Genomic DNA, 15,835 nt, shown 5'->3' on the forward strand with positions numbered 1-15,835 from the left:
AAGGATTGAACCCAGGGGCAGGCACTTAACCACTGAGCCACATCCCCAGTCCTTTTTATTTTTTATTTGGGAAAGGGTCTTGCTAAGTTGCTTAGGGCCTCCCTAAGTTGCTGGAGCTGTCCTTAAACTTCTGGTCCTCCTGCCTTAGCCTCCAAAGTCACTGGGATTATAGGCATGTGCTACCACACCCAGCTATAGTTGTACTTTAAATTATGTATTGTGAAATACCTGCTTTGTTTTTCTGGTGGTGGTGGTGGAGGGGGTTGTCAGAAAGAGAAGATGTGAAAATTTAGCCAATCACCCAACTTAATTTCTCAGGGAAAGCTCTTGAAAATATTTCATTCTCCTGGCATAAAAAATATATTATTTTGATTACAATCTATGCCATGTTGCTTTTTAATCTGAGAGATTTATTGTCTCTTGTGAGAAAGTAACCAGTGATATATTTTATACTCCTCAACTCACACATCTAATTAGATGAGCAAAACACAATTAATTTCACACTATTTTGGAAAGGAAAAAAAAATATTTGCTGAAAGCCAGTCCTGCATTTTAAGAAACAAATTGCCAATAGTAGGAAGAACCAAATGGGGAAAGGTTTGAAGCACAACTATAAGCCTGTAAGGATTGTAAGGTCACCTGAGGAGAAAATGGCCCCTGTAAAATGCCCGGCAATGCCCTGCCTCTGAAACTATAGCAACCCCATATGGAGAATTTCGTTATGAAACTGCTAATAAAAGAAAGAATTCAATATTACACCTTAAATTTTTTTAAGAGAGAGTGAGAGAGGAGAGAGAGAGAGAGAGAGAGAGAGAGAGAGAGAGAGAGAGAGAGAGAGAGAGAGGGAATTTTTTTAATATTTTATTTTTTAGTTCTCGGCGGACACAACATCCCTGTTGGTATGTGGTGCTGAGGATCGAACCCGGGTCTCACGCATGCCAGGCGAGCGCGCTACCGCTTGAGCCACATCCCCAGCCCCACCTTAAATTTTTTATAGCATTTTACTCAAAGGGCACTGGGCTAGTTATTGCCTTCATTTCAGAAAACTGTTGCCTTCATCTGCAGAGGCCCAGGGGTGCCCTAAGCTGCTGCTATTGCGATTCAGGGTGGCAAGGCAGAGAAGAAAGACCTGGGCAAGTTGCTTACAGAGTGAGATTTTATCTCACACTATCTCTGTTTCTAGTGTTCTCTTCTTGTCTTTTATTAGCCATATTATCATAAGCAAATTACTTAGCTTCTCTCACTCGGTGTCCTGGTCTCTTAGGTGGAGATACTAGACCTATCTATGGTAAATAAAAGGATTAACTGAAATAATGTATATAAATACTATGACAACCAGTAGGCTCCTAATTTAAGTGTCTACCTTTTAAATATAAGTGGAAATGGGAAGCTACATCCTTCCTACCTTGTTGCTTTTTTTGCCTAGAAATTCAAACTCACAGGACAGGAAACAACCAAGAGTCTAATGTTGGAATTGACAGAGAGCCAGGAACTGATGATGGCTGCTCTAATCTTCCCTGAGAATTACTTGCCTCCAGCAAAACAGGTTCTCAAGGGAATGAGCAGGAAATTTTGTTTTCAGTTTTAGATATCTATCTTTTTTTTTTTTTTTTTTTTTGTACCAGGGAATGAACTCAGGGGCACTCGATCACTGAGCCACATCCCCAGCCCTATTTTGTATTTTATTTAGAGACGGGGTCTCACTGAGTTGTTTACTTCCTTGTTTTTGCTGAGGCTAGCTTTTTTTTTAATACTTACTTTTTAGGTGTAGTTGGACACAATGTCTTTATTTTACTTTATGTGGTGCTGAGGATCAACCCAGTGCTTCACGAATGCCAGGCAGCCACTCTACCTCTGAGCCACAACCCCAGCCCGAGGCTGGCTTTTAACTTATGATCCTCTGTTCTCATTCTTGCCAGCTGCTGGGATTGCACCACCACACCCAGTTTAAACACCTTTTTTTAGAAACACTCTTTGCTCCACACATTAAAAAATACTTTAGAGGCCAGAGTTGTAACTCAGTGGTAGAGCTCTTGCCTAGCACTTGTGAGGCACTGGGTTCAATCCTCAACACCACATAAAAATAAATGAAGTAAAGGCATTGTGTCTATATACAACTAAGGAGGGAGAGAGAGAGAGAGAGAGAGAGAGAGAGAGAGAGAGGACTGCTTTAATGACACCATGGGTCTTACTTGTACATGTAAAAAAAGTATTGGCTAGAATGTGATGTTCTTGGCAACTAAAAATAGAATGGTTTCTCTCCTTTACAGCACTATGCTGAAAAGCTTTTTTCAGTTCTCAAAGGTGTGTGGTCACTAAAATATGAACACTGAAGTGTTAGACACAAAACATTAGTTTGAGGATTTTAGAATACATATTCCTAATAACTGAGATATTTCCTTATTCAAGAGAGCACTGGAACTATTTAATGAATATATTATAAAAATAAAAAAAATTATCAAATAAAATAGAGAAAGTACAAAACTAAGACTTTCTATGAAAGGAAAATCTCAGCATCAATGATATATTTAATGTCTATGTATAAATATAGATGCTCTACTAAACCATGACTGTAGGAGTGTCATCTACAAGATGGTTTTGCTTGCTATGTCAGAAACCATAAACATGGTCACATTTACTTATTTTATATCTGTGAATATTATTATTCAGGTAGTGAAAATATTTCTTGCACAAATATTCAGGTAATTGCTGGGCACAGTGGCGCATGCCTGTAATCCCAGTGGCTAGGAAGGCTGAGGCAGCAAAATTGAAGGTTCAAAGCCAGCCTCAGCAAAACCAAGGCACAAAGCAATTCAGTGAGACCCTGTCTCTAAATAAAATACAAAATAGGGCTGGAATGTGGCTCAGTGGTCAAGTGCCCCTGAGTTCAATCCCCAGTGCCAAAAAAAAAAAAAAAAAAAAAAAAAAAAAAAAAAAATCAGGTAATAATTATAGTGTAAATGAATAAAGATTAATTGATGAAGATGAATTTCATTTCTTTTCTTAGTTAGTCCCAGATTTTTCTTTTACTTCCTTTCTTTTTCTCTCTTTCTTTTTTTTGTTTTTGTTTTTGTTTTTGCAACTTTAGTACTATGTTATATCAATAATTCAATGAATAAAATGTGGTATAAATTGTTACAGAGCTGGGGCCTTCTGAGAAACTGAGGCAACAAAAAGACTCTTCTTCAAATCCAGATTCTTGCAACCAACTCAGAAAGATTTCAGACATGTCACTCAGAGTAACAGGAATGAGTTTATTGAAGGGACAGCAAAGGGGAGAGGGGACATTCTTGAGGGAGAAAGTGGGTCCTTTCAGTGAAGAGAGGGACAATGTGCCTCTCCTGCACTCCAGATTTATTTGAAATCTCAGAGAAGTTTCCAGAGAGTCCAACCCAGGTCCACCTCTTGACTTTTGACTAATAGCAAGATGGCATCAGACTTTCATTGTCATGGCAATTCTAGGTCACATTGGCCCATGCTGACCAGTTCTAATTGTATTTTTTTTCTTTTTTGTACTAGGGATTGAACCCAGGGACACTTAAACAATGAGCTATATTCCCACCCATAATTATATATATTTTAGGGCTGGGGATGTGGCTCAAGCGGTAGCGCGCTGGACTGGCATGCGTGCGGCCCGGGTTCGATCCTCAGCACCACATACCAACAAAGATGTTGTGTCCGCCGAGAACTAAAAAATAAATATTAAAATTTCTCTCTCTCTCTCTCTCTCTCTCTCTCTCTCTCTCTCTTTAAAAAAATAATAATTATATATATTTTAGAGAGAGGGTTTCACTGAATTATTGAGGGCCTCACTAAATTGATGAAGCTGGCTTTGAACTCGTGATCCTCTGCCTCAGCTTTCAGAGCCACTGGGATTACAGGTGTGCACCACGGCTCCCAGCTCTAACTGGATTCTTTTTTTTTTTTTAATATTTTTTTTTTTTAAGAGAGAGTGAGAGAGAGAGAGAGAGAATTTTTAATATTTTTTAGTTCTCGGCGGACACAACATCTTTGTTGGTATGTGGTGCTGAGGATCGAACCCGGGCCGCACGCCTGCCAGGCGAGCGCGCTACCGCTTGAGCCACATCCCCAGCCCATAAGTCTTTTTTTTAAGAGAGAGTGAGAGAGGAGAGAGAGTGAGAGAGAGAGAGAATTTTTAACCCGGGCCGTACGCATGGCAGGCGAGCACGCTACCGCTTGAGCCACATCCCCAGCCCCTAACTGGATTCTTAACCATACATTTTTACAGATTTTATGGTTACAGGAACTATCCTTATCTCCCAGACTTTCAGGATCAAGCCACAAAAGTCTCCCGGGTTCCTCCCATCAACATTATCTCAAGCCTGCATTTCTACTGCAATTAACAGGTAGTTTGCTGAGCAGTGTGATCTATCCTGTTCACTTAGGCCATGCAGGGCTGCAGGTAAATTGCTTCTTGGAAAAGAAAGCATGTGGGAATCAGCACAATGGGCCCATTCATAGAATTATTCTCTTAACTTTGTTGTTCCCACCATACTCATCTGTATGCCCCCTAAAATAAATTAATGAGGGAGTTGAGTTACATACTTTTTTTTTTTTTAAAGAGAGAGTGAGAGAGAGAGAGAATTTTTAATATTTATTTTTTAGTTCTCGGTGGACACAACATCTTTGTTGGTATGTGGTGCTGAGGATCGAACCCGGGCCGCAAGCATGCCAGGCCAGCACGCTACCACTTGAGCCACATCCCCAGCCCCGAGTTACATACTTTCTAAGGTTTCTTTCAGATCTAATATTCTTAATTCAACTATAATTCAATTTCATATATAAAGGAAAAAAACACCATCATAGCAACAATGAATTAATTGAAACATTGATGGTATAGAATCCTTTCCAGTAATCCAAGAAGATAATTCTTCTTGAATGGGTTTGAATTTACATAAAACTTCATTATTGTAAAAGGAGTTATAGTAACTCAAATTAACTGAGATTCCTAGAGAAAGTTAACAACACACTCAAGGTTGCAGGTTAATCTAATAAAGATTTGTAAAAATTGTCAAATATCAAGAAAGAAAACACTTTAAATAACCATACTGCATTTTATATATCCCTTCTGTTAAAGTGGGCTATTTGCTAAATGGTGTTCTTTAGAACTGTGTGAATTTACAAAACCAGTGATAGGAAGTGAAGTTGAGCTTCATCCCCAGTGAACTGGAAGAACTTTAATCACTTTATCACTTACTTGCCTTATCTGTGGTTCTATGTACTCTTTCATAGAAGGATGGAATTGAGGTAAATAGCCTAGAAAGCTCTAAAATACTCATATGATTCTTAATGAGTGTTTGGTCCTTTTGAAAAATTCTAAATATTTTCCTAAGTTTCGTAGTACACCTAAAAACAGTGTTGAAGATACTATCGTAGAATTTGAATTAAACAGAATTCATAGTTGACATTATAAGCTTGAAGTAAACAACAGCATATATTAGCATACTCTGAATAAGATACAGGATGTAAACAAGACAAAAATGTATTATCATTCTAAATTCAACATGGTTAATCCTGCCAAGTGGAGATTGTTTGCCTGTATCTTTAAAAAAACGAGGAAAAAAAAGAGAGAAAAAGACAGTGCTATTTACTTTGTCTCTAAAACCCCTTTGGGGTTTTGTTTGTTTGTTTAGTATTTATTTCCTTCTTAGTTTTCAGTGACACAACATCTTTGTTTGTATGTGCTGATCGAACCGGGCCACACGCATGCCAGGTGAGAGCGCTACTGCTGGAGCCACATCCCCAGCTCTGTTTGTCTGTCTGTTTAGATACTGGGGTCTAAACCCAAGGGTGCTTCACTACTGAGCTACATCCCCAGCCCTTTTAAACTTTTTCTTTTGATATGTGGTCTTGCTAAATTTCCCAGGCTGGCCTTGATTTTGAGATCCTCATGCCTCAGCATCCCAAATAGCTGGGATCACAGTGGGCACCATACACAAGGCTGCCACAATCCTTTTTTTTTTTTTTTTTTGTCTCTCTTATTATGTCAGATTTCTTACCAGTGATTCTATTTTGTTTTCTTATGTATACTTCCAATAACAATCTGAATTGCACTTTATGTTTTAGTTTGGTTTGGTTTGGTGTTTTGCCATGCTGGGGATCCAACCCAAAGCCTCAAGTGAGTTTTGAGATTGTCGTAATTGCTACAAGAGACTAACTAAAAACACAGATCAACAGAATAACATTGTTTGGATGTAATATTACTCGACTCACCCTGCGGGAGTCACCGGCAGAGACTTGTTCAAAAAGTTGAACAATAGATTGCAAAGAAGAAAAAAAATTTTTGCCCTGCAGCTCTGGACATAGTCTGAAAGCACAGGCTCAGGTAATTCGGAAGTCCTTGGGGCCAGCCAGCCTGAGCCTGCTCACCTTCAGAGTCTATGCAGCACCAAAAAGGACGTACCTCACAAAAATGCCATGAAAGTTGATGAGCTTTGGGGCTGGGGATGTGGCTCAAGCGGTAGCGCGCTCGCCTGGCATGCATGCGGCCCAGGTTCGATCCTCAGCACCACATACCAACAAAGATGTTGTGTCCGCGGAGAACTAAAAATAAATATTAAAAATTCTCTCTCGGGCTGGGGATGTGGCTCAAGCGGTAGCGCGCTCGCCTGGCGTGCGTGCGGCCCGGGTTCGATCCTCAGCACCACATACCAACAAAGACGTTGTGTCCCCCGAGAACTAAAAAATAAATATTAAAAATTCTCTCTCACTCTCTCTCCTCTCTCACTCTCTCTTTAAAAAAAAAAAAATTATATCTCTCTCACACTCTTTAAAAAAAAAAAAAGTTGATGAGCTTTCATTCTATACAGCTCTGAAGAGTCCATGTATTTACATTATATGGAGGAGCCAAGGACTCAACTCAAGAAAGCATCTCACAACTTCAACATCATTGTAAGCCATATAAAGTTGGTGTCAGGAAACATACTCCCAAACTAAGCCCAAATGTTAAGTTTGATTCAATGGGGGCTAGACAGCTATGAATATCTCCAAAATGTACCCCCTGGATTCTTTCCAAGACTTGGTGTTATTGGTTTTGCTGGCCTTGTTGGACTCCTTTTCAGTAGAGGTTCAAAAATAAAGAAGCTTATGTATGCACCTGGTTTCATGGGATTAGCTGCCTCTATCTATTACCCACAACAAGCCATTGCATTTGCCCAGGTCACTGGGGAGAAATTATGACTGGGGTTTATGAGGCTACATAATCATAAAAGATTTGCAGAAGGAGAACTTTCAGAAGCTCTCACTTTTGCTTTATAAGCCAGGAAATGTGAAGAATTCACCTGGAAATAAGTAGAAAACTGCATATTCTGCCCATTTTAATCAGTTGCAGGTAAACAGTGGAAACTCCAGACAGTAGATCAGAATTTCTACAGAAAAATGGCAGAGAAGTCAGTATTGAATATAGTAAACTGGACTTTTCTTCAGGAAAATCTCTAGTAGGCCTTTTCATTATCTTAAGTGATATCATTTTACAAGTAGACTAAGCTAAAATCTTTTCATCTAAAGATATTGTAAGGGCTGGGGATGTGGCTCAAGTGGTAGCGCGCTCGCCTGGCATGAGTGCGGCCCGGGTTCGATCCTCAGCACCACATACCAACAAAGATGTTGTGTCCGCCGAGAACTAAAAAATAAATATTAAAAATTCTCTCTCACTCTCTCTTTAAAAAAAAAATAAATAAAAATAAAGATATTGTAAAAGCCTTAGAACTCCTCGTTCCCATGTCACTATTTATATACATAATTAAAATCCAAATTCGAAAAAATAATATTACTTCACTCAGCCTCTTCCCCATTTGCATCCATCATTTCTGTAGATTTAGGATATTCCATTGCATGAACTGAAAACACAGCTAAAACTAGGCATATTTATTCATCCATGATCTTTTGGAAGAACTATAGGTTATCACCATTTACATCATGCTACATCCACATGGACAAAGAATCATTAAATTCCTATTTTCTGAGCCTAAGTAGACTCCACATGGTTCCATTTTCTCCATTTCATTCTGAATTAATAATAATAATAAAGCATGCCTAAATTTTTTTGAGATTTTACTGTGTCATGTTGTAAGTAACTTATTCCTTATAAGGATCTTTTAAAAACTTAAAAAAAAAAAAAGTACCAAATAAATAAATAACCCAAAATAGAACTAGTCAGTTGAAATCTGACAAATTAAGAGATACAATATACAGATCTGTAATCAAAAGCTCAGTCTTCATCCTTGACACCAATCCAATAACGAAGACAAGATCTTGAGAAAAGTTTATTGCTTTGCTAGAAAAGGAGAAACACAGTCCCAAAGGCTGTGATTCTGCCCATCAGCAGAAATAGGGTTTTTTTTATAGAGGTGATTCAGAGAAAATGAGATTAGGGAGGAGAGATCAGGAAGAAGAAGTTTAGGGAAAAGAAACTCAGGGAGAAGTTTAGGGAAAGAAGATTGAGAAAAAGAAAAAAAATGTAAGTTTCAAAGCCACAAGGAATATAGTCAAAGCATCAAGTGAACTCCTGTTATAGATCTATAGGGACAAAGCAAATAGAATTATATATATAATTGTATGCATACACACACACACACATACATAGATATGTCATTGATGTAAGGCCCAGGCTAACAATGTCCATTTGGTAGGACAAGCCATGTTGAGCTTTACAATGTCTGGTCTTGCTTATAAATTTAGTCCAATGGCACAAGAAAGAAACTAATATTATTATCTTCTCTCAATTATTAGCAAGGGGTAGTACAGGTTCAAAGTGCACTGTCTAGATGCTAAATCCTTACTGTTAACCATTCATTATATTATTATGTAGTGCCTGTACCTGTGTAATATAAATTGAAGGCCAGAGCAAAGCAGTCCTCTCTAAAACTGAGGACACAGTATTGGTAATAGAGCTTAAACAAGATAGAGTTTGTACATCCCAAAGTACACCCCCTTCAACTTGCTGCTCCTCACTAGAGGCAGATCCCTCAGCAGGACACAGGTCCAAGGCCCATATTAGAAGGTGTTGTTAAAGCCTTTCTTGGGCTGGGGATGTGGCTCAAGCGGTAGAGCGCTGGCCTGGCATGTGTGCGACCAGGGTTCAATCCTCAGCACTACATACCAACAAAGATGTTGTGTCCGCCGAGAACTAAAAAATAAATATTAAAAATTCTCTCTGTCTCTCTCTCCTCTCTCTTAAAAAAAAACAAAACAAAAAACAAAACAAAACAAAAAAAGCCTTTCTTGACTCCCCTTAACCCTACATCTAACACTTTCAGGTCACATGATGACAAGAGATAACCATCAGGTTCCTTCCCTCTTAGGACTCATCTTATGAAGGAATAAGTCATTTTGCTCTTCCTCTTAAAGTCTCATTCTCTAAACTACCTATTTTTTTTCCTGTGGCAAAAAGTGCTAGTTATTCTTCAATATCTGTATAGTCCCTTCTTCCATAACGATAGAGGTCCCATTTGCTGTCTCCCTGAAGTTAGTTATGGGCATGTGATCAAGTTTTTCCCAATGGCATATAAACACACTGATGGAGTTCAGGACACACTATCCCAAGTGATGTCATTCCTTTGGTATTTGAGAAAACTGCAGAAATGACAATACTCTCACCTTCTCTTCTAAAGCAGGTCATAAGGTCCTCCTCATGTGAGAAGTACCCTTCCTATACTTGGAGGAAGGAAACATCAGAATCTCTGAAGAATCTGAACAAATGGGCCTTGCTAAATTCCCCACACTTTATTACCATTAGCTCATGTTCCTCTTGTCCAATCACACTTCTCCAGGAATATATAATTTTTCATCAAACATAAAATACATGAGTATACTTGTTTCTTTGGATGTTTATTTCCTTATGAGGTCTTATGTATTATGTAAAACTTAAGTTTTTATGCTTTTCTCTTTAATCTATCTTTTGTCTTAGGTGCATTGGCCATGAATCTAGCCATGGGTGAATAAAGAAATCTTTTTTTTTTTTTTAGAATTTTAATATTTATTTATTTTTTTACTTTTCGGCTGATACAACATCTTTGTTTGTATGTGGTGCTGAGGATCAAACCGGGGCCACACGCATGCCAGGCGAGCGCGCTACTGCTTGAGCCACATCCCCAGCCCATAAAGAAATCTTTCCCCCTTACTATTTGCTTTATTTACTACATTTGTTTATTTATTTACTACATGTATTTATTTATTTACTACATTGCTTGCCCAGTTCACAGAAGTGTTCTTTTTTTTTTTTTTTGCAAGTTAAATACAGAGTTTTAATTTTATAGCTTAACAATAAAGGGTCATACACTGAAATCAACATATATACCTAGTATTTCAGTCTAAGTTTGTCCACATACACAGCTGAAATCAATTACAAGGTATGGCCTAACAGATGCTAGGGGAACTTTTTTAAAAGTAGTCTTTATAGGTATTAAACAACTTCTTGCACACTGAAGTCATCATACATACAGGGCAAAGTCAGAGCTTTTATATTTGCGTTTATTCTTCATTTAACTTTTAAAACACTACTATAATTGAATATTAAAACAAAAACAATAGCAAGTAGTGAGCATATTATGATTATAGTCCTTCACTCATTCACTACTGCATATAAAATGCCTGCAGTGAGTGTTATTCACTGGCCCCATTAAGAGGTTTGACACTGAACACCACCTCTGGGATGATGTTCATCATCCTCATATGCTTCTCCATTATAATGGCGCCGTCTTTCCTGATTTGGATCAAAGTCCACCAGTTCTACCTGATCCATTTCATCAGTCCACAGAAGTGTTCTTAAAGGAGGTGATATACTCTTCTCCCACATTCTCCCTTCTGCTGGCTGGAATGTAGATTTAATCTCTGGTATGAAGCACAGCAGACAGCAAGATAGAAATAGGAATGGCATGTCATTCCTAGAGTTGTACTGACAACTTCATGCACCAAAAAGATTTCTGGAGTATGAGAGGGAAACAAACTTCTACCTTGTTAAAGCTCTATTATCTGGAATAATTGTGTTACTGGTAGCCATACTGACCCTAACTACTCCCGCCTTTCGTCTATTGACCAGCAGGATTTGTGGCTTTTCTAACATAGAAAGAAGAGCCTCCTCTTTATACCAGAGGACCTTATGGCCCCTCCTAATTGGGCCCATGATAAAATAGAAAATGAATTTGGAAAAATTCTTCCTTAGGTTAAAAACTCTGCTTACAAGGATACTCATGCATAATACGACTATGATCTCAGAAGCTGATAGCACATAGCCTTTTTTCTTTTATACTTTCAATCTAAAAACCAAATTTCCCACTTTTGCTAACATATCAACACCTCTATCAATGAGAGTAGATTGTGTTCTGTGAAAAGCAAAGGAGAATGTCACATAAATGTTTTCAAACCTTACTTTTTTTTTAAGAGAGAGAGAGAATTTTAATATTTTATTTTTTAAGTTATCAACAGACACAACATCTTTATATGTGGTGCTGAGGATTGAACCTGGGCCGCATACATGCCAGGCGAGCGCGCTACCGCTTGAGCCACGTCCCCAGCCCCACTTCTTTACAGCCATCTGAAGGATAAGAGCTGGGTCTCATTCCTTTGCATCCCTTAAGCTATTTCCCATTCATTTAGCCACCTAAGTTCATCTTTTTAAAATGACAAATTCATAAAAATCAAAAGTAGATTAAAGGGCTAGGGACAAAGGCTCAGTTGGTAGAGTGCTTGCCTTGAATGCACAAGGCCCTGGGTTCAATTCCCAGCACCACACACATATACACACAAAAAAAAGTAGATTAGAGGGGCTGGGTTGGCGGCTCAGTGGTAGAGCACTTGCTTAGCATGAATGAGGCACTGAGTTCGATCCTCAGAACCACATAAAGATAAAATAAAGGTATTGTGTCCACCTACAACTCAAAAATATATCAAAAACATGACTTTTTAAAAAAATATATCAAAAACGTGACTTTTTTTTTAAAAAAAAAAAAGGAGATTAGAGACTACCAGCGCTGGGAGGAAGAGAGATGGGGCAATACTGTTTAGTGGGTACAGAGGTTTTGTTCGTGCTGATAGAAAAAAATTTTAGTAACAGATAGCAGTGATTATTACATAATATTATTGTTGTAGGGACAAACAAGGCAAGGCACTGAAGATATCAGGAAACAGTTTTATTTGGCTGCAGCCAGGTTCAGAGGGTACAGCCTTTGCTGTAATCAATCAATCCCCCTGAACCCTGAGTTCAGGGTGTTTCAGAGTTTTATACCCAGCATGTAAGGGAAGGGCTCAGAAGTTCACAGTCTGCAGAAATTCACATAAAAGCAGCTTTTTCTTTAACTGTTCTGGGCATGTTAACTCTTCAAGGACAACACCTGAGAAGGGGAGAGCCTCTTCTCTTCTTAGTATCCTCCCACTACCAGCTGTTACTATGGAGCCCATTTGTAACTTATCTTAAAAATGTAAACATCTCTGTGAAGCCCAGCTCAAGGCCAGAGGCCTTGTTTGTACATTTCTTCAAAGTACTATACTGGATACGTTTGTGAAAAATTAGTAAGGGGGTGTCCAGCATCTGGAGTGCTGGTATCTTCTCAGCCAATGGCCAAGTAAACAGGGTGACACGAAAATAGGAAGTTTATCTACAATGGACTCTTTTGCTGACAGTCCTAAAATCAGCCATGGTGAAGAGGGCTTTTCTGTGGAGAAAGGGGGTGCCACTTCATTATGAATGTAACTAATGACATTGAACTGTACATTTAGAAATGCTTAAAATTATATACTGTTTTATATATTATATTTTTTCACAAAATAATTTTTAAATGACAGAAAAAAAGTCTAATAGTAGAATAGAGGGAATAATGCTTACCCTACAGCCTTTTAATAATCTATACCTATTTATTTTTATGTTATTTTGTAATTTCTTTTGTTATAAGAAAACAATTTATTTCACAGAGCAATTAAAAATAGTCAAGCATGTATTTTACCACATAATTTGTTTATCAATATCAAATAAAATTTTCATAATTTGTTTCTATTTGTTTTCTTGATAAATTCTTCATTTTTTCCTCCCACAATGTTGCATGCCACATGGTTGAGGCAAGGATGTATTTTTAAATACCACAGCCAAAGAACTGGAGCACTCATTGACAGCTACCATGGTACTATGTTACATGTCAAATGTGTTCTTAGCAATTTTCTTCAGTCATCTTCTATGACAAGTTTTTGAAAAGCATTTATTCCAACGACCTTCATTCATCGTCAAAACCCACTGGATGTTGCACCTTGAAGAACCCAGCAATGGGGGCTGGGGATGTGGCTCAAGCGGTAGCGCGCTCACCTGGCATGCGTGCGGCCCAGGTTCGATCCTCGCATCACATACAAACAAAGATGTTGTGTCCGCTGAGAACTAAAAAATAAATATTAAAAAATAAATAAATAAAAATGTTTTAAAAAATTAAAAAAAGAACCCAGCAATGGGCCCACAAGCCCTACCACCACCCAGCCACCATGGCAAAAGGACACCTATCATTCTCCACGGCTGTGCAGAAAAGTTATTTTCTAATTCTTATATAAGCTTTTGAAGATTAGAAGATGTTTCTAATATATGTTGCAATAGAAACCAGCATATTTTGTTTGTTCAACTGAATAATTAAAAACAAAACCACTTTATTGGGTACATGGCATCTTCCATCTATATTTAATGATGTGAGGGCAAGAAGTAAGGTTTTTGTAGCTCATATTAAAAGTGTTTTTATAGTGAGAACTGTTTTTTGTTTGTTGGTTTGCCAGGAACTGAACCTATGCCTCCTGCGTACTAGGCAAGTGCTATACAATTGGACTACAACACCAGCCTGGCGCTGTTACGTGAACAGGGCTCTGAAATAAAAAGAAACCTCAAATGGGGAAAGACTCCATGTATCCAACGGAAGACCTGAGCCACATATAAACCTGTTAAGCCTAAATCCTTGATTCGTTTACAAGGTATTTGTCTTCTCATATTGTATATAACATTATATAGAGCCTAGGGTTAGCTGTGTCCCTTCATACTTTTGTCTACAGGAAAGGCTGAATTAAAAAAAAAAGAAACCCCAAACCTCCTTGTTTAGGGAAAATTAAGTACTAAAAAGAAAGTTATTGATGGGAGGTAAAGTAATACCATATCCAGGAAATTAACTAAGGCAATGATAGCAATAGGACCAGATGAATCAGCAGAAAGGAAAATATATTAAAAAAAATTAAGATTAGGAAATAAAGAAAAAATATTGTGAAATCTAAGTAGGGATCTAAGTAAATAGAATGAAAAGGGATTGGAAAGTTATTGAAAAGACTGGCAATCTTAAATATCTTTTTCATTCTTTAAACCTTCACAATGTGCTATTTAAACAAACACATTTTGAATATTACCATACAATAGTCACAGCAATATGAAAGCATTTGTCCTTGCTTCTACCTGAAAGGGGATTTCATAACTGCCACTCAGTGTAACTTAATTTCTACCTTCTAATCATTCACAGCTATAGAGCTGTTAGTTTGCAGCAGGGCCAGAGATCTGTCTATAGCAGAATAGGAAGTAGCTATGATGGGGTGATTTGTTGAAAACTTCTGTCCAAAATCAAATTACTCCACTGACTTGTCTTGACCCAAATTCCTACCATTTTAAACTGTTTGCTTTGAGTTAACGTGTTATTGTCACAATAAATTTTCCTTAGGCAGATGTCCCTGTGCTTAGATAACCTACAGTTCTGGGATGCATTTGTCAATGGGAAATCAGAAGAACTTGAGTGAACAAAAATAGGACAACTTTTCTTGTGTGGTGGGGGGTATGTTCCCTCCTGCATCTCAGTCAGAAGTCTCATGTCATTATTGTCTATCTCTATGTTTGTGTGTGTGTGTATGTGTATATACACCCCTCCCCCACACACACATTTTGCTCATTTAATATCCCATGTTACTACTAGTGACTCTTTCCCTTTCATTAATTATATTTGGGTCATAGTTACCCTCACTCTTTTTACAGAGATACATAGACAGTTCTTAATCACAAACAAGTAAAATATTTAGTAATTTTGGTCCACTGCCAATACATTCTGAAGAACAATGAGAGTTTTGGTGCATCTGAGGCTCAAATGTAAAGGAAAAGAAGACTCCTCAGTCAACAGGGACCTAGACAATCTTCTTGGTAATCATAGTCTACCTATACAAACCCCTTTTTTATCTCCACATCTCTTCCACTTATTGCCTAAAATCCCAGCATATAGTTTGTTTTGATTGATATTCAAATGTACCTGAGAATTCAAAGGGACATAGAAGTCAAATTTGGGACAATCTAAATATCAAAAGGAATATTGACTGCAATTAATTATAAAATACTGAATAAATAAAAATTCATAAATCTACAGTGGTTCAAAGAGAGAGAGAAGTTAATTTGCCATCATTAAGGTAACTGTTGCACTACTTATTACTATTAAAATTGATAAAGTATTTATCCTGCCTTTTAGGGATTGTAGTTCATTCACAATTCATGAGGAAAAGTTTTTTTTGGGTTTGTTTTTGGTTTTTTGTGTGTGGTGCTAGGGAACTGAACCTAGGGCCTTAGTGCATGGGAGGCAAGCACTCTACTAATTGAGCTATATCCCCAGCCCAAGAAAAAGTTTTTTGACTTTTGATTTTTACAGACAAGTGTAGATTGTTAAATGTAGAAGATTGATAATTAGAAAAGTCACAGGGTGGGCATGTAGCTCCGCAATAGAGCACTTGCCTAGCATGTGTGAGGCCCTGGGTTCAATCCCCAGCACTATCCAAGAAAATTCACTATTCTACTATCCCCAGTTAAATAATAGTTCACTCAAGGACGAACAGA

The 15,835-nt window shown here is 37.9% G+C and overlaps 1 pseudogene across 1 annotated transcript; it reads left to right on the forward strand.

Annotated features, from left to right (window-relative positions):
- The first annotated feature begins 4,409 nt into the window (after positions 1–4,409).
- Positions 4,410–7,315, forward strand: LOC308630917 (MICOS complex subunit MIC26-like; annotated as a pseudogene). Its single transcript has 3 exons — positions 4,410–4,423; positions 6,316–6,481; positions 6,839–7,315. The product of its transcript is annotated as an MICOS complex subunit MIC26-like (transcript).
- The last annotated feature ends 8,520 nt before the right edge of the window (positions 7,316–15,835 follow it).

Source organism: Spermophilus citellus (genome assembly GCF_964194105.1).
Source record: "Spermophilus citellus genome assembly, chromosome: 11".
NCBI lineage: Eukaryota > Metazoa > Chordata > Mammalia > Rodentia > Sciuridae > Spermophilus > Spermophilus citellus.